General features: G+C 43.4%; 2 long non-coding RNA genes across 2 annotated transcripts; one reads left to right on the plus strand and one right to left on the minus strand.

Moving 5' to 3' along the window:
• Nucleotides 1-456: 456 nt before the first annotated feature.
• LOC147654869 (uncharacterized) lies at nt 457-11,377 on the minus strand. Its single transcript, XR_015283303.1, has 2 exons — nt 10,633-11,377; nt 457-1,303 (listed from the first exon to the last, which is right to left on the minus strand). It is a non-coding gene; the product is annotated as an uncharacterized LOC147654869 (long non-coding RNA).
• A 269-nt stretch (nt 11,378-11,646) lies between these two features.
• LOC111945141 (uncharacterized) lies at nt 11,647-21,530 on the plus strand. Its single transcript, XR_015283304.1, has 4 exons — nt 11,647-12,414; nt 15,621-15,708; nt 18,466-18,545; nt 18,659-21,530. It is a non-coding gene; the product is annotated as an uncharacterized LOC111945141 (long non-coding RNA).
• The last annotated feature ends 1,086 nt before the right edge of the window (nt 21,531-22,616 follow it).

Genomic DNA, 22,616 nt, shown 5'->3' on the forward strand with positions numbered 1-22,616 from the left:
AACACACAGATCTTCCTCTGACATTGTCTCCTCCTCCTCCTCATTTGCATGCTCATTTGCTCACAACTCTGCAGCATCCATTCTTTTCATGTGGGTTTAAATTAAGGAAAGACCATAATCTCATGAGTGCCACTTAAAGCAACAACTTTGCCCATTGTAATAATAATAATAATTTAGTATTTCCTATAGGATGTTAAAAGGATGTTTCTCTCTACCTCTGTGTAATAAAGAGTTTCCTTTTAACTTTAATAGTCCTTATTCCATCAACTGTGACTAACAGAATGTGTTTTTATCAACAAATATAATTTATATAATTAGAGATTTATGGGCTTGTATTAAACTTTTACCAGCCTGCTTCTGTTTCTAGGCATTGCAGTTTTCTTGTTTGTTTTTGCAGCTGATAAGAGCCTGTATGGCCATTAAAACAGAAAATGAAAAAAAAATCATATGGAAACCTTTCCCACTGGAAAAAGCAGATCTGGACAAAATAAGACTGTAACACTCCATTTGAAAACTTAGGCGCTTAATTATAATATTCCTTTTATCCTTGTGGAACAACAAAAGCAATGCTTAATGAGATTAAATATTTCATAAAAAAGAGGATTTATGAAAATCACTTCAGTAAATCCTTAGTTTATGTTTCTAAATAACTTTTCCTATAGCTTTTTTTTGATTTATCTCATAACAGATGGAAATATATAAACATTAAAACATAAAAAGTAGAAAAGAAATTTCTTCATTGACCACTGTCAATAAATGGAATTTTTAGGGATATTTTATGGAAGTTTTGATTCTGATGAATAATCATGACTTGGTTTTCATTAAGGAGCTTCTGTAGAGGAAAAAGTGAGTAAATGCGGAAAATATAAATATTCTTGCAACTGCAATGAACATGTAAAGAAATGAAAAGGTAGAAGAAATGTCCATCCTGGAGGGACAGTGAATGCCCTGTCCATTTGAAGAGTGAGGACCAAACCTCGAGCTCTGTCAGTGGGGCTGCAGCCTCTTTGTGTAGCTCAGACACTGCCTTAAAGCGAAGCCGTGCTCAGCACCATCTGCACTGCTTGCACCTGGCACATCCTTAGGTCTACATGGGGATAAGTCTTGGGACAAGGCTGTTGGGGACACAAAGCTGAATCCAGGGACAAAGCTGAATCCAGGTCTTCCTCTTTCTTTGGAGCAGGAGGTGTTGCAACATGACCAATTTCTGACCGACACGGCTGCTACTGCTGAAGATAATATGTTGTGAAGTACTGGCTTCTTCTTCAGTCCAGGGTGGAATCCATGACATTTCCTTTGCTCCCTGTGTAGTACAAGATGGATTACAAGCAAAGGGAAGACTATTAATTGTACAATTAGCAAATTATATATGTTGAAATGTTACTAATTTAGTAGAAGCTTTTATAGCAGTACAAACAAGGAGCCATTTCTCACATAAGCTCTTGCTCATAGCTCTTCAGGACTTATAAATGTTACAGCTTTTTATTAATGTTAAAGCTTTTTCAAGCTACCCTAGACTAAAAAGTGGACTGAGTAATTATCAGCTGCTCTGACTGGAAATCTTTCAGCTATCAATCAAGAAAGATGGGGGATCAAAGGACAAATGCACATGCTCTAGACAAGAGTCATTCCAGTTTCAATTAGTTAATATTAATCTACATTTTCATCTGCTATTGTCTCATTACACTTGAAGTCCTCTGAGACCAGAAACTCAGAACAACTTGTCCTTCCAAAAAATGACTTTTCCTAGGTGTCTTAGTGAAGAAAGCCCTGAAACCACACAGAAAACAAAAAAAAGGATTGGGAGGTTTTTTTTGGTTTCTTTTTTTTTACTTTCCTCCAGAAAATGCAGAGTGACTGTGACTGCTCAGGTCAGTAAGTGAGCTACAGAAGAAGAGACTGATGAGGATGCTGATGAGGAGGCCATCCTGAGAGTCTTTTCTAAGAAAAATGTGACATTGAGGGAGCAGTTCAAGAAGAGGATGAAATGGCAGCTAATCCTGATGTGAAACGCGAAAGTTCCAAATTTGCTCTTAATGTTATTTTTCAGTTGCATCTTGTTACTGCTGCAGTTTGATTCATGTGGGTGTACTGTGGGGAAAGATTTTAGTGAGCTAAATGTGCAATCTGGGATTTCAGTGTTATAGTTTGCTTCAGGAAAGTCATCATCTTTCAGCAGTTTGTTGTGGTGAGGGTTTAGGAGGAAAGGGAACCCATGGGGGCTTGACCTTAGCTATTATTTTGAGTGGGAACCTCAATTTTGCCTACATAAGGATATGAAGGATGAACAGAAAAGCATGTCCAATAACTGAGTGAGTGCAGGAACAGTGCTGGAATCTTCCACTGTCACTTACCTCCTCCAAACATGTTTCTATGTAAAATAGGGACAGCCACCTTTTGCAGGGTTGTTAAAAGGATGCATATTTGAAAGGTACACTGAAACTGTGGATGTTTTTTCAATTTAACTGATTTCTAAAGCTGGCAAACAATCTCGGCCTGTTGTTCCTCAGGATGCCACTCCTCAAACGCAACACCCAAGGCAACAAAACCAACACCCTGATTTGAAAAGAAAGGAAGAAGCTGCCTGCCTTCCTCTTAGTCCTCTCTGTCCTCTCATCCCAATTTGCTTATGTCAGACACCAATTGAAGCAGGTGAAGCAATACTGCCTCTTATGTCCTTTCCCATGTTTTAGAGAGAGCAATTGTGATAGCTGAAAATTATTTCATTAGGAGCATATTCAAAATAGCAAGAATATTTTCAATATTTCAACTTTTCTGGAGGGAGCAGCCTGAAAACTGTTTGGGAATTGTGTATGTTCTAGCAGAAACCAGCATCACTTGTTTTTGCAGACCTGGTTAAAAGTTCAAGCTCTTTAAGCTAGAGAGGTTGAAGCCTACCCCTCTGTGATCAGCAGCAGTGGTCCAGTGGCCCAAGGATGCCAGAATAACAATCCTTGTGGCATTAGCAGTGCAAGTGTTGTCACTCCCCTCCCAGTTTATGGCACAGCAGTGATTACTCGGGCTGTCTTGGAAGTTGCGGCGTGGCAGATGTTGGTTTGTTCTGGTAACTGAGCAACACATTGCTACTGCATGGGGGGATGATGAATCATGAGGGTGTTGTTCAGGCTTAGCAGGGTTTGGCTTGGGGAAAGCACTAAACAAGGAAGCCTTATAAATCCTGTACAGAGCCAAGAAAACACTAGTGTTGTTATTGTCAAGGTCAGGGATCAGCCTGTGCAATAAACTACAGTCTACTCACAGGAAAAATCCCCTGGCTTCACAGTCAGAGGTGCTGTGCACAAATTATATTTTGTGTGTTTGTGTGTGTGTGGAGATGAACATAGAAAGACTAACAGGATCCAGCCAACAGCTTTTGGCAGAACAGTATCTTTAATGGATTTTAGGGCTTCTGCAAGAATTAGAAGCTTTGAAATTTGGTACCAATTTGGGAAACATGCAGATTGCCTGAGAGAGGTTAAGCAGTCTATATGTCTGACTCATTTTCCCTTAATTCATGGATCAATGTTAGTGATCTCAGATTTCAAGACTGTAAGACTTAACACTACAGTCTTGCCTCTGGCATGCCACAACAAATAATGTTATTTTTTAATGAATAAAATGTCAATACTGCCAAACTCAGCCTTTATAGTGAGACTTTATATCACTCTTTCAACTTCTTAAATGCTTACTCTTTTGAAGAATTAACAGGAGAAAATAAACTGAAACAAAACTAAGCAAAACCTCTTTGCTTGTTCTAAATACTGTATCATCTTAAGGTGGGAAGAAAATGCTGCTCAGACTTCACAGCTTTTTTTCCATACTGCTGAGTTGGGGTCAGCTTGAGTTCTCATATAGAGATCTGGGCCTCATGATCCAACACTTTGCTGAGACCTCTTGTCCCAGAGAAGCTCACAAAGGCCTGGGATTTCCTCTCCTGGAACAAGCTGGGGGTGACACTGAGGATCAGGAATTGTCAGGAAGGAGGGATGAGTCTCCATTTATTCTGTAGGGAAGGGGCTCAGTCATTAGCCTCCAACAGACCTTGGGCACAGAAGGCCTGTAAAACAAAGGAAGAACTGAAAAGATTTGGTTTCAGTGCCTTCACTGGGAAAATTATAACAAGTCACTTGTCCTCTGCTGTTTAAAGTCATAAGCCGTAAGGCTGGGATAATTTTTTTCTCTAAGAGCTGAAAAGGCTGAGATCGATGGGGTGTAAAGCACAGAACTGAAAACTTCTTGCTTGAATTTTTAGGCTTGCATCCCTGAGAGCTGGTGACATTGCTGGATTCTAGCACAGCCACCTCTACAGTGCTCCCCAGCAGCTGAGAAAGCCTACTTCAACCAGGCTGCCAGGAAGCACAGCACTGCTAACTCCTGTGGGTTAGCATGTAAGTGATTCTGCATTTGTGGCCCCTGCAGCTTCTTGCAGGCCTCTTCCCAGTGAAAGTGAATTGCAAAACCCCCTCTGACTACATTTTATGGACAGCAGCTCAATGGTTCATTAAAATCTCCTTCTCCAGAGATGATGTGACCCTGCTTTCTTCAGCCAGAGCTCCATAATGTAACTGTAAATTAATCCTGCAGCCATGGACACAGCACAGGAGCTCTTTACTTTGGTTCCTTGCTTTCCACTCCATGGAGCTTAACCAATCTTATGGATGGAATTTCCCATTCATTCATTAAAAAAAAAAAAAATCCCCCAGAACCCACTGAGACCCCCTGCCATAGACATTACAGTTAGTAGGGGAGAGCACATAAAAGAATGAACAGCAGCATTCAGAAAGGCTACCAACACTTGCTGGCACTGATATCACCTGGTATAGGTACAAGCAACCTTAGGTGCGAACTTGTTATTAGAAAGGCCCACAAGCCAGCCTTCTGCAGCTATAACAGACTACCAACAGACCTATCCCACTCTGTTGATTTTTCTCTTATGACACAAAATAGTTAAAAGACAGGGTTTAGAAACACTTTTCACTAGGAAGACCCAAAAGTTCAGCTCCAGCTTACCATGCTCTGGAGTTTTTTGAAATTTATCCTAAATATATCCAGGTAAACAATAACTAGCTATGGGACTTAATCAGAAGGTACAAAGGATTAATATTTATTAATACTCTTGTACCAAGAAATTTTATCTTTCTGGTAGAAAAGTTCTAGGACTTTCAAGGGCTCTCCTAAAAATATCTCAAAAGAATCTCACGGATCTTACCCTTTTGAAACTGGTCTGGAAGAGGCAGTCTGATTTCTAGTTTGAGTACAACATCCAGAATAGTAGCTTCTAAAGTTAACTTCTAGGTATTAATTATCTCCTTTGGGCATTTTGCTAATTTTTGATTTGTTCTGATTTCTTTTTTACATTTTGATTTGCTTATTCAAACCATGAGAGAAGCTTGAGCCTTTCCATATCAGTGGCAAACAGGGAGAACTTTGCCCTTGTGACAGCATTTTGCAAGTAAGAGGTTAGTTATTGTGTAGGAAAAATAATAATTTTCTATGTAAAGCTACAACAACTCTAAAATTGATTGGTGGGTCATCCCATGTAAAATTTTGTTGAGGATCACAACTTTGTTTTTGATAAGGTGGCTGGCTGATATCTGAATTTATATTTTTCTCAGTTTTTTGGAAAGCAACCTTAGCTTTGTCTATTATTATCTGGCAATCTATAAGCATCTGCTCTCAGCTTGTTTCCCCAGTGGACAGGGCCAATTAGACCTTGTGCCTATAAAGGTGCACTGGTTTTTGGAAAGAGCAGCTGTAAATATTAGTGCAGATGGTCTGGTGGTCTTAGGGAGACTTTTAAGATTCTCAGCCCCAACATTTACAAATTCAATTGGAAATCTGGAAAAATTCCTAGAAGGTTCCAGTAGCCAGTCATTATTGAACTGTCTTATGTCCCTTTTGGCATTAAACTGAAGCAATGTTGGATGAAGAATTTGAAATAAGGGCACAGCATTTCACATGGATAAGGCTGAAATTCAGTCTTACAGACATTTGTATGTCTCTTGTTAATTTGTTTATTTTGGAGCTGATCATAGTTTATGAGCTGACAACAGAAAAAAAAATATTTATTTGAAAATAAGAGAGAAAACATGGATTTTTAAATAGAGATTTCCAAATTTTCCCCATTCCTATTCATTTTTAAGACAACTGGGCTCCCAGTTCCCTTCAGGTCCTTTGAGAAGCCTGCCTCCACTGCTACTATTTTAGACCATTCCTATATAATATTTGGGCCATCTGCATTTTAATTGTCTTGTAAGCTCTAAATATTCCATTCACCTGCCCTTATAGATGATTTTAGCCTTTTTCAATGGATATTTTCCTGAAACAGCTTACACTGAGTTTTTAATAAGAAATGTAGAAGACTCAATGGTATGGTGAGTTTGATGTTTAGGAGTAAATTTTGTAAACAGATCAGCTTTCATTGTTCTATAAAATGGAATTACTTCCTTTTGTGTAAACAAAATCACTTCTCCCATAGAGGAAAGGATGACAGAAATGTTGTGACAGACAGAGTGGCTTCTCTGCCTCCTTTGGTAGCACGTGGTTTTGTTGCCAGTGCCCAGGTTGCAGGTCCCATGACCTGAGTGTTTTTTGAACATGACCATGGTGATCAAGAAGGTTGAAAGTTCCCAGAGGCCTAAAACCTGCAAACAGAGCTGTTGCAACGTGTCTAAATTTGGTTTCATGTTGTCCACACTCAAACACACAGCAAAACCCCAGATGATTTGAGCCAGAAGCAGACCAACACACAGAGTTGTGATATTATCAATCAATTGTTTAGACAGACAGAGGTACAGAATCTCCTTATCTATGTATTCTCTGACACATTTTCCAGGGTAGATCAAAAGTGCTAGACCTTCATGCTGAAACCAAGGCTCAGTTTCTCAGTTCAGGTTTCAAGTGGTTGTCAGTGAATCATTTAATGGACTGGCCAAGTCCTGTCATCATGTGCCACTTGGTGGGCACGTGTCCACATTGTTTACAAGATTCACACATTTGTAACAGGTGAGAGCATTGTTTCCCTCCTTCATGTCACATAAAAATGACGCTATTAACACATTTAGAGCTATTAAGCTCTTGCAGGTAAAGGAAGTTACAGTGCCATTCTACAATCCACTTTTATTCAGCAGATTAGAGAAGGGAAGATTCAGTTTACCAGACTTGCTGATGCAGAATGTGTTGCGTGTTCGTGTGTGAGGGAGAGTGACCTGTACAAACACAAAAAGAGTGATGTGGTCAGACTGGTGCCACCAATGAGCAGGTTGCACTAGGTGCTGGAAAGGAGTCATGCTCAACAGGAGTGCTGTCTGCACTATTTATCAGAGGAACAAACGTGATTTATGCAGTTTGGTGCCGCTGAGGTGAAATAACAGAAGTAAAAATCATAGAATCATAGAGTGGTTTGACAAGATCTGTTGGAGCAGGTCTAGAGGAGGGCCATGAATGTGATCAGAATGCTGAAGCACATCTGCTTGGAGGAAAGGCTGAGAGAGCTCGGAGAAGCTCAGCCTGGAGAAGGCTCCAGGAACATCTCACTGGGGCTTTCCAGTAGCTAAAGGAAACTTGTAAAAGAGAGGGAGAACAACTTTTACATGGGCATGTAAAGCTAGGACAAGGTGCAGGGTGGTTTTAAACACTGCATCTCTCTTGCCAGGTAGCATTTACACTCCCTCCTGAGGTGGGGACACTGAGGAAGAATGAACATAAATAAAACAGCAAAGCAAGAGATTGAAGGGATGTGCCCTGGTCTCAGAGATCAGCATGTCTTGCATGTCTTAGGGATTCTGTCTAAGATTCTGTCTTTTCTCTAAGCACTGGTTATACATTTAAGGACTGGTACATGACATGATTATGTGCATATATTTGTGTGCCTGGACAAGGGTGGTGATAATTCAGCTTCCTGGTTCTCTCCCTTCTCTGCCACATGAGCACCTTCATCACTGTGCTGCAGAATTGTCACACCTCTGCAGACCAGTGGGATGTGAAGTCATGAGACTCAGCACGAGAGAAAGTGCTATGGCCATGTATTTTGTGGGAGACAGCTGAACCTCAGGCTCCCTGGGCATTGTGACAACTCTACCTGCTGGAGCATGCCAAAAAACAAGGCACTTACGGTATTTAGAAACCTTCAGAAACAGAGAGCAGCTGAACAGGAGTTTGCTGATCTGAGCATGTGTGCTTCATTCTGACAGTGCACCATTTATTACCTATGTCTTTTTTATATCCATCTTTCTGCCCAAAACTGAGGAGAGAGGGAGACTATGAGTAAACTGCCGGCATAAGCAAACGGAAAGGTTGCAAAATTACAGATATAAGAACAAAATCACTTAACATGTTGTGCTGCCTGAACTGGGGATAAAGTAGTTACCTAAGTGATTCCTTTCCAACCAATGCAAGAACAACATTAATCACGTCTAATGATACAATTTCAGCTTGTATAGACACATTCTGGCTCCTGTCCAGTTACTGAAAATCTCAACCATTTCTTAACTCTATTTTGTTCAGGGAATCAGCTTCAGACTTCCCAAAGGCATGAAAGAAGCATGAGCAAACACTGTCTTTATTCTAAAACTGTACTGCCTTTATTCTAAAAGCACTTTAAGAACTGTGATGGAGATCTCCATCTCTACTGGATATATCCTCTCTCCTGGAGCAGGTGTCTCCTTCAGATACTGCCTCTGACTGGAGCTCTGTGCTAGTCCTGGGGCAAGGAGACAGTACCATTTCTGTCAAGTCCCTGTGGTGACAAAAGCCATGGACTTGGGAAGAAGAGTCACTGCTTGCGTGTTTGCAGGAGGGGCAGTGAGCTGTTAGAGACCCATGCTTATGGATGATTAACAAATTGTCTGGTAAGGCAGCATGGCATTAAGGAGTTAATCATAATCGAGGCAGAGATTAATATCTATTTGTAGAAACTCCAGGCAGCTTAATTTGCTTCCACTGGCTTTGAAACAGAGTGAATCTGCCAACTGAAGCCATGTGAAGCCTGCTCCACCCAAACTGGGGTGGTTTCAGACAGAAAGCACCTGTCAGTCTGCCCATCCTGCCTCGCCACATGCACAGAAGGCAGAAATCATGTACAGCTCTCCAACTCCTGAGCTGCTCTGCACTGAGGCAATTACCCATGATTATATCCTTGGTGGAAGCTGATGTCTCCTCAAATTGGTTAGGCATGTTCGTAGACTGAAGAAAAGATAAAGTGGCTGAGTGATTTGAGATTAGTCTCTGCCTCCCTTTGTTGGAACCATGCTCACAGCACGCTGCCTCGCCCCTGTGCAGGAGGGAGAACAAGATCAAAGGCATTTGTACAAAGAGTTGCAACTTCACATTGAAATACTGTTTCTTCATCTCACTTTTCTGACAGTCACACTCCACTGCCCTAACTCTGGACTTGGGCCAGACTCAGGAAAGGAACAAGGTGGCCTGGATTTGGCACTGGGAATTTATTTTGTGCCTGCACATCTCTTTGGAAAAGATTTGCAGAAGTGTGTCCACAGTAGCAGCTCTCTTTCAAAGGCCAGTATCACCAATTTGTACAGGAATTTATTTCTCATCTCTCCACACTGCAGGTTATAATAAAGGAGCTGATTGACAGCATACCACAGCAGTGGGAGAAGTGGGAAAGTACCTTTATGTTGCATTAGAAGCAACAAGGGTGGTTGAACCTGCAGGGGAACTTCCAGCACACTGGATGAAGTAACCCAGATTGGAATTTGACAAAAAACCTGGATTATTTCCTTTGCCTGGAGAAATACATGACGGTGACCCTAAGGGCTTACACCGCGTGAAAAGCCACGATCTTCCTCACATGGTTAAATCAGTCATTCACCAAACTAATTTGAATCACTTTTCCACGCAAGGGCTTGTCTGCTTTAGGACAGTGTCCTTGACAGACTTAATTCTGATTATTATGTTTGTTAGAGAAATAATTACTTCAGGCTCCCAGCTCAGAGTCCTTGACATTAGCTCTGATACAAAAGTGCAGAGAATATTTATGAGCAAACTGCATGCATAAATATACTGAAGGATTGTGAACTTATGTGATAGCTCACATATCACAAACTAAGCCCACAGCGACTCCATCACAGCCATCACAGTGAGGCACTCAAATGGTGAGCTGCACTTTGAAGGTGTCACAGACTGCAGCAAGTGCCACTTTCAGCTTTTGTGGAAATAGCTACTGAATTCTGAGAGATACCATGGGGAGATTTGCCATGCAAAATGACATATTTTTTGATGTAAGATCATAGAATGGTTTGGGCTTGAAGGGACCTTAAAGATCATCCAGTTCCAAGCATCCCACCATAGGCAGGGACACTTTCCACTAGACCAGATTGCTCAAAGCCCCATCCAGCCAGGCCTTGAATACTTCAGAGGATGGGCCATCTACAACTCTGAGCAAACTGTGCCAGTGCCTCACCACCCTCAAAGTAAAATTCTTCCTTATATCTAACCTAAACTTACTTTCAGCTTTAAGCCATTCCCCATGCCCTTGTAAAATGTCCCTCTCTAGCTCTATTGTAGGTCCCCTTTAGGTACTGGAAGGATGCTGCAAGGTCTCCCCAGAGCTTTCTTTTTTCTCTTTCTTCAGGTCTCTTTCTTCTGTTGGCTAAACAACCCCAACTCTCTTACCCTGTCTTCACAGAAGAGAGGCTCCATCCCTCTGATCTTCTTTGTGACCCTTCTCTGAACTCACTCCAACAGGTCCATGGCCTTCTCATGTGGGGGGCTCCAGATGTGGGTGTAGTACTCCAGGTGGGGAGCAAAGTAGAGGGGAAGAATCCCCACTCTGGCCTTGCTGGCCATGCAGCTTTTGACACAGGCCAGGACATGTTTGGCTTTCTGGGTTGCAAGCGCAGCTTGCCAGGTCACATCAAGCTTTCCATCCACCAACACCCCCAAGTCCTCCTCAGGGCTGCCCTCAATCCATTTTTAACCCAGCCTGTACCTGTGCTCAGAACTGCCCTGACCCACAAGCAGGACCTTGCATTTGGCCTTGTTGAACGCCATGAGGTTCACATGCCGAGCCTGTAGGGTCCCTCTGGAATTAGTTTCATACCTGCTCCTTTTTAGGTGACAAAGTAATGTTTCCCTTGGCCAGTGCTACCACAGTCGGCAAACCTTTACAGCCAAAGAAGCTGCCATAAAGGAGGCCTGGGCTGGGCTGGGCAGGGCCTGGGAGAAAATGCCTCAGTGGCCCAGGGAAGGAGCAGAGGAGGAGAGGAAGAGGGAGAAGGAGACGGAGAGGAGAAGGGAGGGGAAAGATGAGGGGGAGAGAGCGAGGACATTGCCTGCCCATCTCTGCCAGAGGGCGGAGCAGCGTGTTCTCCAGGCACTCAGCGCTGAATGAAGCAGCTCCCAGGCAGCTGCTGCCGCTGGCTCGCTGTGTGCCCCCCGCCCCTTCCCGCCGGGCCTGCCCTGCCGGTGCCCGCCCCCTGCCGGTGCCCGCCCCCTGCCGGTGCCCGCCCCCTGCCGGTGCCCGCCCCCTGCCGGTGCCCGCCCCCTGCCGGTGCCCGCCCCCTGCCGGTGCCCGCCCCCTGCCGGTGCCCGCCCCCTGCCGGTGCCCGCCCCCTGCCGGTGCCCGCCCCCTGCCGGTGCCCGCCCCCTGCCGGTGCCCGGCGGCGCAGCAGCCGCGGGGGCCCCGGCCCCGGCAGGGAGGGGCAGGGCCGAGTAGGGCGCGGCAGGGCCGGGCCTCGCCAGCCGGGCCCGCCTCAGCACCGAGGCAAAGGCGGAGCAAAAGCCGGCATATGCCTTCCCGCTTCGGGCAATCGGCCGGGGAAGAGCTGGCCCGAGGCTGGGCCTTTCCCACGGCCGCAGGGCAGCGGGCAGAGCTTTTGGCTTCCCTGTGCAGTGTTAAGCAGCACGAGGGCCCGGGCAGGAGCAGCTCCCACGGGCGCGGGCCGGTGGAACCGCGCTCCTTCCAGGCAGCCACTGGGCTCCCGAGCGGCCATCCTGGCTTCCCTGCCCTCATCTGCCTAAAAGAAGGGATTAGCAGCAGCCAGACAACAGCTTGGAAACTGCCTTGTCCTCTTGATAGCCACACACTACTCGTACGAAACGTGGGACGCGGTCCCAGGAGTACCTTGGATTTAAAGCCAAGCCTTCCCCAGGTGGGGACAGACGCGTGGATCGGTGACCTCTCCCCAGGATGAGGGAGATGCCGTAGTCTGGCTGCATGTGAAGAGCCCAGCAGCTGAACCCTGTCCTCAGAGGAGCTGTGGGCTGTGACACCTCTCACTGTAGCTTTTCAGGCTGTAGCTTTATTCAGGAGGTGAGCACACACTCAGACACCTGTGGGGTCAGTGCCCAGCCAGCCTTATAATGCTTGAAAGCTCAGTGACACTAAATAGCACAAAATAGAAGAACTTTCAACAGGAAGGCCCTGAATCCTTCCTTCTCACTGGAAATCTGGATGTAAGGATCACGCTGTACCCGTAATACGTTCTTAGGATTGTCGGATGTTCTCAGCTCAGTATAATTTGTTATTTCCCATTGCAGGAATAATATTCACACTCATTTGCAATCAAAGAAAAGGCTGACAGTGAAACAAATAGCTGATGTGATACAGGAGGTTAAACCAGGGAACTGGAATGCTTCCTCTGAGCCTAGATTTCTACATTCTTACAACCCAAGTAATCCATATATATAAATCCATATGTATAAAGCCATATGTTCTATGTTAACATGTGCCTGAAAGGGCTTGTCTTCATGATGTGTCTATAATCTGCTAAAAAAGGATTTGGCTCATTAGTATGCACCCATATTAAAATGCTGATTTGTTTCTCTAGACAGATTGCCACACAAGGTAGAGCAAACTGCACTGGCATGAGAATACACACATAGCTGCTAAAAGTTACTCTGTTTAATTTTATTTTTGACACTTTAAGATCTAGACTGCAGTGCATGTCCCTGGTTAAAGCAAACAGCATTAAGAGATGGAGTGGGGGGAGTCCTGCCTCCTTTCACGCGTTGCTCGGAGGTGCTACAGCTTTGTAGCTCCTAAATAGCTCCTCCAGCACATAGGCAGTGGAGCACTGGGGGACCTGTGGCTGGGCATAGTGATCACAACTGCTGTTCCTTTTCTCTGGCTGAAATCCACCCATTCCTCACACTGCCATCCTCTGCATGGTGCGTGGGCATGATTTAATTACTTGTCAGACATTTCTGCAGTTTCTTCTGCAGCTCATTTTTATTATTTCGTGATTTGACTATTAGCTGAAGAGTAAGTGTTCCCACATGGCCTGTTTAGGATGTGTGAAGCAATTTATATGAAATAAGGCTGTTAAATACTTGTGTTCTTTTTTATTTCAGTTTTTGTGCATTTCTTTTAAGACTCTCGAGTCAACATTTCTCTGAACCAAAGTGGAAATGCTAAAATAGCCTAGGAATTTTTTTAGAAAATAAGTAACCAAGTATTTTATTTCGGAAATGAACCTGTTATGTGTGAAAGAAAAGGATCAAATGTACACCAGGATGCTAAGTTTTTGTGTATGGGGTTTTTATAGCTATGTGTTCACATAAATACTGAATTAATCCAAGAACTGTTGCCATTTCTGTCAGGCATTACCCATTTGGTATTGATGGACCTTCAGTCCCTCGACCTTACTATGGCTCTTTTTTAAAAGAAAGTCTGGCAATAGCCACAAGTTGAGATGGCCGAGTGGCCAAGAGGGCCAAGACATCCAGGTTGAAGACATCCTCTGTGTGAGGTACGAGGAAGGAAGTTTTCTGTGCCATTCTCTTGGTCTTCTGTTGGCACGGCTCTCTTTTGAAAACGAAACGAGCTGTAGCCACTAGATGGCTGTATTCAGCAACAAAAGGCCACACGTGCCTTCTGCTATAACCCCTATCAAGGCTGCAGTATCATTTTCTATAAAATAAATTAGTCTTTTCATGGTAAAATTAATGTGGACAGGCCAAAGAGGCAACCCACCCTGACGAAGTTCTTCACAAAACCAGCTGGAGCAGGACAGCTTGGACAGCGTGGAGCTTGAGCATGTAGGTCCTGAGCTGTCCCCTAATGCTAGACTCAGCCTGATTCTAACAGAGGCAAGGATGACATTTCCTGCCAGAACAAAGGGGAGACACCCCTGACCCAGTCTGAGAAGCTGCTAGAAATCCCAGATATGGAGCACCGGTCTGTCAGTGGCTATGCCAGCCATGCTTCTGGATGGCAGAGGAAGAGTAATGCAAAAGTATGATATCTCTGCCCCTTCCCACAAAGAAGTCCTTGGATGCCAAAAGAAGGCTGTGGTGGGTTAATGTTGGCTAACAGCCAAATACCCACCCAGCTGCTCACTCCCTCCTTCCTCCCCTCTTTCTCCTGTAGGACACAGGGAGAAAATAGAATGAGAAAGATCATGGGCCAGGATAAAGACAGGGACAGTGCTTTCCAATTGCTGTTCTGGGCAAAACAGACTACTTAAGGGAAAATCAGTGCCATTTATTGCCAACTAAAATAGTGAAAACAAAAAGAAGAACGTTAAAACAACACCCTTCATGTCCACTTCTCCAGTCTCAACTCCCTCAATCCAGACTCTTCTACCCACTCCAAATGATGCAGAGTGGCAGGGGTGGATATGATCAGTACAGAGTGGTTTCTGTCTGCTGGTCCTTCCTCCTCACACTTCCTCGGCTCCACTGATTTGTCCATGAACTGCAGTTGCTGTCAGGAAAAAAATCTGTTTTGATGTGGGCTCTCTATCTACAAGCTGCAGTCCTTCAGGAATATTCATGTTCTCTAGTGTGCATCCTCCATAAGCTGCTGGCCAGATGCATGGGCTCCCTTATGGAGCTCAAGTATTCCACCTCTGCCCCCTTTCTCTGACCCTCATGTTCCCTCTGCTTCTTCTCCCTCATTTTGCCTCCTCCTTAGTCTCTACTCCCTCTAGAAATCATGGAAAAGAAATACCTAGTCTGTCTACTTGTTATTGAACCTTCTGTTAATGACAGCTGTGAAGGACCTGCCCTTGGGTGCACTGGAAAGGGTTCACAACATTTCTACAGCCTTGGGAGCAGCCTGGGCACATCTGGAATTTCTTCAGTGCCTCTGCAAGGGTGTGCAGAAGTTGTACTCTGCCCTATTTGAAAGGGGAAATAAAACATGCAGAATAAGTAATAAACATTGCATATTAATCATTGGCTTTTTTCTATTACAATTTAAAAACCAAATTCTTATGTTAAAAATCTTAGAGAAAGAAAATTTAAAATTACTAAGAGAGGCTGAAGAATTTCTTCCACAAAAGATTTTGAAATTTTTTTTATTGAATATTGAACTTGCCACCAAAGAACTCTATATAATTGATAAAAATTCAGTAGAAGAAATCTAGGTCTGCAATTACTCTAGCTCAGATTCACACAGAAATTTCAATTTAACAAAAATCTGTAGTTTCAGTGTTATTTGTTTTAAGTGAGAATTTTAAGCAGATCATCTGATTATGTCATGAGTTTCTCACTTCCTGTGAAACAGTATTTTGGCAGAACTGTCATGGTATTGTGAATATTGCTTTGATATCATTGCTTCTTTTTAATTCTGAAGTGTTGTGTTATGTTTTTTTTCAGCCACTTTGTATGATATTTACTTTTCTAATGCATTTTCTTCCTGACTACCTGCTTTTTAGAACTGTTATGATACCCAGGCTGATTTCACAAGCAGAATATGGAAATCTGGCCTCACAGACAGATGAGGAAAATCCGTCATTGACTTCAGTATGGCAAGTTTTTTCCATCTATGATTCCTTGAACTGTCTCATTCTTGGTCAGACAACTAAATTACTTGTTTTAAGGATTTTTTTTTCCCTTGTAAAACAGCTGTTTTATTTCTACATAGATTAGAAAAATATGAGTAAGGGGTTTTTTTTGTTGTTGTTTGTCTTTAATAGAAAATCCTTAACAGTTCCTTGTATATTTAAAATGTGAAAACTGTGGGTTCATCTTAGAAAAGGAGCCAAAGTTCAAGCCAGTTCTGTCTGAGCTGAAGCAATGCTGCATCCCAGTTGTCAAGCATTGAGATGAGTGACCAGTGATAGGAAATTTTTGCTTTTGTATCTGTGTCTGATAAAATCTTTAAATTAGGTTCCTATTTCCTAACATAAAACAGTGACATGTAAGCAGTAAGCACATCACAGGGTTAATCACTGGGGTTTTCTGGAAGAATAATGTGGACCACAAACCTTCTCTGCCCAGCAAGGCTGAGCTGCAGAGTGGGAACTCTGATTTGTGCTGCCAGGGTTAAGAAGAAACAGTGATGGAGAATGGCAGGCAGGCCAGGCAATAGCTACTGAAATAACTGTCCCACAGACAGGGATTGGTGTATCTTGTTGACCACGACAATTGTCTTCAAAATCTTGTCACAAATTCCCTGATGAAGACAACCTTCTGCTACACCTTTTCTCACCTTTCTCTCACCAGTAGTGAGATGAATCTACATTACTAGCTACAATATTCAAAATAAAACTACTAAGGTCAGCTGAAAGTGTCAATAATGAGATTTTTCTGAGGGTGAAGTAGTTTAATCAAAGTTTAACCTTCATCTTAGTCTTTCAGTAAAAACAAGACTCTTTCTCCAGGGTGTATCATCTAAACTGGCAACTACAAATTTATTTACAGAACTTAATCAAAATTGTGCAAAACTCTTTCAAACATTTATCAATGTCATGCCAATATAAATCAGAATAAATTTCAAAGTATGCAAATAAAATGTTACACAAGCATACTCTAGAGACTTTTCTTACCCCAAGTGGTGATTTATTAATTAACTTTTTGTCCATTTCTGTCAATTGCCAGTAAGAGTCCTAAGTTCTGTCTGTTGTTTCTAGTAACAGGAGCAAGACTCATGCAAATTTGGAGATAACACATAGTTGCAGCCTTCTAAAATGGGGAAATGATGGATTTCTTAACAAGCTGTCAAACTAATCTTGCATCTGTTTAGTCAGTCCTGGATGAAACTGCCCATTGTGACGCCAAATAGAAAGTGAGTTGTGATTATGAGCCTCCCTTTAGTGCTCGTCAGCTATGAGTCTGTTTCTGGCCATCTCCTTCTCTTATAGAAACATCGTACCTTCAAGAGGTGGGAGTGATTTTTGTTTGCTGCACCAGCACTAGAAGATGGGAGGGGGTGTGCATATATAATAGACATTTGTATAGAATATCTTAAACACCTGATCTAGTGTATGAAAATGTTATGCAGATCAGTGTTACTGGGAATGCTATTTAAAAAAAACACCAACAATTGAAGCATTGACAGGTTTAATGACTTGTCTAGGTTATATAAGAAAATTGTGGGAGAATTAAAAACTGCCACACATCCTCCCAAACTCACAAAATCATCTTACTCAAAGACAGGCCTCTAGAAAGGATTCATCTAAATGCTATATTCCTTGGAAACTAAACTCCAATGCTTATTTCCTCTCTCCATAAAATGAATAATTTGTTCACCTTTTCCTTCTTTCTCTCTGTGGCTTAAAGTTAAAGGGGCCACAGCAGCTGTAGCATGGTTCTTCTGGGTACATACTGCTTGTTCTGCATTGCTTTAGCAGCTGTCATCAATACCCATCAGCAAATGTTCATATGAAGTTATTATTATCTTGTTAAAAATATGACACATAACCTCAAGGATGAACACTGATGAAAAAGCAAGCTGTCAGATACTGATTCAAAAGGCTCAGGACTGCTCATCTGGAACTAAGGGTGCCACAAGGTCAAGTACTTCCCCTTATTCAACCACACACAATACCCCTGTATTGTGCTGCTCTGTATTTGTAGTTTTAAGCATTTACTATCTTTGGTATTGGATTGTTCCACCAGCAATCAAGGTTTGAAGTGAAGGGGAAGCTTTTTTGGAAAGCTTGTGGTCTTAATCCAGGCTTGCTTCTTGAAACTAGATTTTAAGGATGGCAGTGTAAGACTTCAAGCTGCAAGTAAGGCCAGGTCAGTTTCTGCATAGTTTTCTGAAAGTGGGTGAAGGTAACACCTTCCTAAGGAAAAGAATGTCAAGCTGTAAAACTGCAGGCAGAGAGGCAGAGTGTAGCTGTGGGGTTTTCTAGGGCCTTCTTTATGGAAGAATTGAAGTGTGTTGACAAGCAACATCTTACCTGGCTTGTGATACCCCTTGGGACAGTAAAAGTATTAGTGGCCCTTTGGGTCATTTCCAGTCTCAACACTGAAATTTGCATGAAATTTAAGAAGAGATTCCTCTCTGGTCTTCTCTTTTTGTTGTTTTAATCAATGAATGAGGATGCTTAGGTAAATGTTCCTTCCTTTGCTGCGCTGGTAACCCAGCCCTCAGAGTGATGGGTTTGAGCCTGAGGATTTCCAAGTGGCTCTGCTCAATGGGAAAGCTGTCACTGACTGTCTGCCTCCTTCAAGCTGACCACAGTGCAGTCTGTAAATTAGGTGCTCGGGGAAGTATGGGTTGTTTACCTGATTCATATAGAGTGTATCATCCCTCTTTTTTTTTGCATTTAGAAAGAAACATGGGTAAAATTTCTCATGAAGCTCTGACGATGAAGCTGTACCCTCTTTGCTGTATCTTGCTCATTGCTGTGGTATGTGAATATTTTATTGAGCTCGATAATGCATGGATTAATATCATGTTTTATTGAGCTCTATAATGCACTATACTACTGGAGCCTGTGATATTTTCCTCTCCTTTCAGCAGATACTGGAAAGACATGGAGAACTTTATTGAAGAGGGAGGAAACATTTACAAACAGTAGCTATGTTACTTCTCAAGCCAGGAAAAACAAAAACAAAACAAAAAAAACCCCACCAAAAAAACCCCAACAAAAACCAGAAAAAAACATATTTAAATGTCAGGAAGTGGTTCTTAAGGGAATAATTCTCCCAAGGACTTGTGCCACTTTTAGCCTTGACCATGTAAGCAGAGCACAGCAGCTCTCGAAGGACACGTGTGGGTCACTGGCTCCGTGGGGCACGTGGAAACACGCTGCACAGTCTGAGTGAAGAGGGAGAGATGGCACCTGCATGCCTCAGGGGAGGGGATACCTCAGAAAAGGTAGGTATAGAAAGGGTTACAGACGACTAGATTGTTTCTCTTGGAAGTCTAGAGAATTACTTCTTTTGTTGCCCATTATGTAGCAAAGTCCCCTGTTTTTTTACGATTAGAAATAAAACCTCGTCTTGTGCCAGAGCAGCTGCAGTGCTGGGTGTTCTGGCTAGCAAGGGACAAGGTGAAGTACACTCACATCACGTTCTCTGAAGCACAGAGCAGCGGGGCAGTGCGAGAAGCAGCCCTGCCTTACCCAGCTGAGATGGAGCCCCTTCTGCCTGTCCCATGTGGGGCGAGGGAATGGATGCAGCCCACCTGGAGCCAGCCTTTCCGGGGGCCTTTGCATGGCTCTTCCCAGAAGACAAGCATGCCTTCGGCCCTTTCCACTGAAAAGAAGCCCTGGGGAGAAGTACAAATGGCTCAGCGCAAAGCAAAAGATCGGGTGTGCTCCCAAGCGCGTGGTGAAAAAAAGATACAGCTGGGTAGGCTGCTAATCCCTTGGTGGAAACATTCTTAATTATGCAACAGGCAGCCTTAAATAACCTCCTAGAACGAAGGCAAACGCTTCTTCCCTTTTGATGCCACACCTTCTTAAAGAGGGAGAGAAGCGCTGAGATGCAGTAGAGACGGGCAGCCGCTGTGAAGCGCTGCGGGCTTCCCAGGGCGGCTGCGGAGCGCGGGGTGCCCCAGCAAGGATTGGTGCTGGAAAGGCGGTGTTGGGACAGGGCAAAGGGCTCATTTGCAGAGGGGAAGATGAAATGCGGCAGGCAGGCAGGCAGGCCAGCTGCTGGCCAAGCGGGCAGGAGAAGGCTGTGACAAGCAAGGGGAAGGCAAAAAAAGATAAGGCTAAAAGAGGAACTAGGAAGGAGAACCTGCCCACTAGGAAACTTATTTTAGCTGCCAGTGTGACAACTCTCACTGCACGACAGCAGCTGTGCCGACCACGGGCACTGCCCTGATGCCTGAGCCGAGTCACCCGGCACAGTCTCTGCCACTGGAAAGCACCATCAGGGACACATGGTGATGCCAGAGCAGACGGGAGACCATGCACACAGCAAAGCTCTGGGGCTCCACCAGCCCCTGGAAGACAGTGGAACAGTGGGAACTGAAGGCATCATTGAGGACACCAGATGAGTGTGCAGGATGTGCTGCTCCAGCCTGCTTCCTGTTTGACATCTTCTGGCCACAATCACTTTTGAAATGTATGAAAGTACCTGTGACGCTTTGAAAAAATATGACAATATTTTCATGTTGCTTTGAGAGATGTGGCTGGAGATAACAGTGTATCTAAAACAACTCATCATGAACTGAACTAAAGAATAATTGAGACTTATGTATGAGTGTTTCCACCTAAGGTACACAGAACTGTGAAAAGTACTTAGATAAAGTGTCTGAAGAACTAGAACTACTTTCACATGGGAAAGGAAGAGGTTGAATGAACCATTAAATACTTCCAACTTAGATTTTCAGTAGAGAGACTTTAAGGAGGAAAGATATCACCTAAATTTTGCAGAATTTGTTTTTAAAACATCAGTCTGTGGAAATTCTAGACTCTGGACAAAAGAAAGCGAAGTGACAGAAACCAGAATAAACCACACAGTCTAACAAAAAGCTGCACAATCTACTAAACCCTATCTTGTGATGACAAACCATGTGAAATCTGTGCAGATAAGCCATCACCAGTGGCTAGATTCCCCTGTGTCTTACTGAGAAGAGGTGGGGAAGGATATGCATAATTAATACCCAGGGGAAAAGTAGGGAACATCTGGTGAAGTAATCCCCATTACACTCAAGTGGGTATTGATCAAATGAAATAAAATATGCTTTTGTAGCAATATTTCTCTGGAGAGAGTCCAAGCAAAGTAGCAGGGGAGCTGAGATGTGGCCTGTTGGAACATCGTCCCACCCATTGCTTCATGCCTGGAGGGGCAGAGGAGGTGGGACAGGGGGAGATCTGCTGAGAGGGGTCCACGTACTGCAATGCTGATGGGTATGAAGGCAGACTCATACAGTATGAGTATTTAAGGGTAAATTTTTTAATTAAGATTTTCACATGGTCTTTGATTAAGATAGAAGAGGACTAATGTGAATATTTGAAGACTGGAAAAAAATCACCTGCAAGAGAAGTTTCTGGGTGTGGTGTGACTTATCTTTTCCTGTTTCTCACTGTTATTCAGTGAGATGATGGCTTTGTAATTGAAATAATCTTGACATGATAAACTTAGTTCTGGTGACAAGATAAATAATGGTGTAAGCAAGACCTCATTTTCCTGTTACTGGTTTCTTTGGTTAAGTAACTTACGTTAGTTATGGAGGAAGGCAAGGTACAATGCAAATATACCCTGTCCTCTTATCCAGCCTTTCAGTAATATTGTATTGTGCCAGGCAAGGACTTAAGGTTTTTGACATTGACGTTATGTACAATGGTGTTGGAAAAACCTTGTGTTGCTTTGACAGAGATAACTTTACAATGATAATCTGCAGTCTGAAAAAAACTCCAAAAAACAGCATAGCAACAAAATGGTCTGCTTTCTCTTTCTTCACCCTGAACAGAATTTTTCAGGAAAAATTACTGCTGCAAAATGTTGCCTCTTAAATCTGTAATTACAGTTCTCTTGAAATTTCAAAGCCTGGAATTATTTAGCGCACAGATACCTTGATTCAGTTGCTGTGAGCAAGGCAAAGAAAGAGCTTTGCACCTTGGTCTGCCCGAAGTGACTGGTGCAGTGTAAATGTGTCCATCCACATTCATGCCTCCAGCTCTCTACACAATCTTTTTGAAAAGAGATGAATGGATGAACCAGACTTTAATGGCAAAAAAGCTTGTCTATTTGTGGATGACTGGGGCAATGTCAGTGGTTAGAAACTAAGATCTAACTCATGCTTCACTGCACATTTTGGATTGGGGCGGATGGCTGTGTTGGGCAGGAGAAACATTGCTGAGGTGTTCCTTCCTCCCATGCTGGAAACACACTTGTTTGGGGACTTTCTGAGACGTATGCTTTTAAAATTCACAGAAAATGTGACAAAACCTAAAAAAAACCCCAGCAGATTCAGCCAAGACTGTGTTTAAGGAAGCAGCAAAGAGACTTCAAGAGGTTTTGTCATGTACCTTAAAGACCCTGGGCTGTTATTTTGTGTGATATGAGGGGAACTGATGGGAGCTTCATTGAACTTGGGGTAAAAATAGGATTCAATGAGCTGACTTTCCCAGTTTTGTATATTGCTTTGACCCCAAGGGGAATGCTCTGGCTCTTGCATTCAGGGATCACTCAGGGTATTACAGGTATGGATGCCCTGACCTGCCTGAGTACCCTGCCAGGAAATGCCTCAACTTACAAACATAGGGACTTCATAGTAAAGTGGCAGTGCTGGTGTCTGCTGGCATACAAAATGCATGAAGATGAGTTAAAAATGGAAGTCCTGCTTAGAAGGACCTCCTGCTTCCTGGATGAGGAAGTTCCTCACATGGAAAAAGGTGAGGTGACCGGGTGCCAGGTGCACAGAGGTGTGCTGTGCTCTCCCAGCACCACCACACTGCCCAAACAGCTGGGCGCTTGTATGGACCCCCAGCTGGTTCACCCAGATTCTGCCCAGCACTCTGGCC

Source organism: Cyanistes caeruleus, chromosome 2, assembly GCF_971803275.1.
Source record: "Cyanistes caeruleus chromosome 2, bCyaCae1.hap1.1, whole genome shotgun sequence".
Lineage (NCBI taxonomy): Eukaryota > Metazoa > Chordata > Aves > Passeriformes > Paridae > Cyanistes > Cyanistes caeruleus.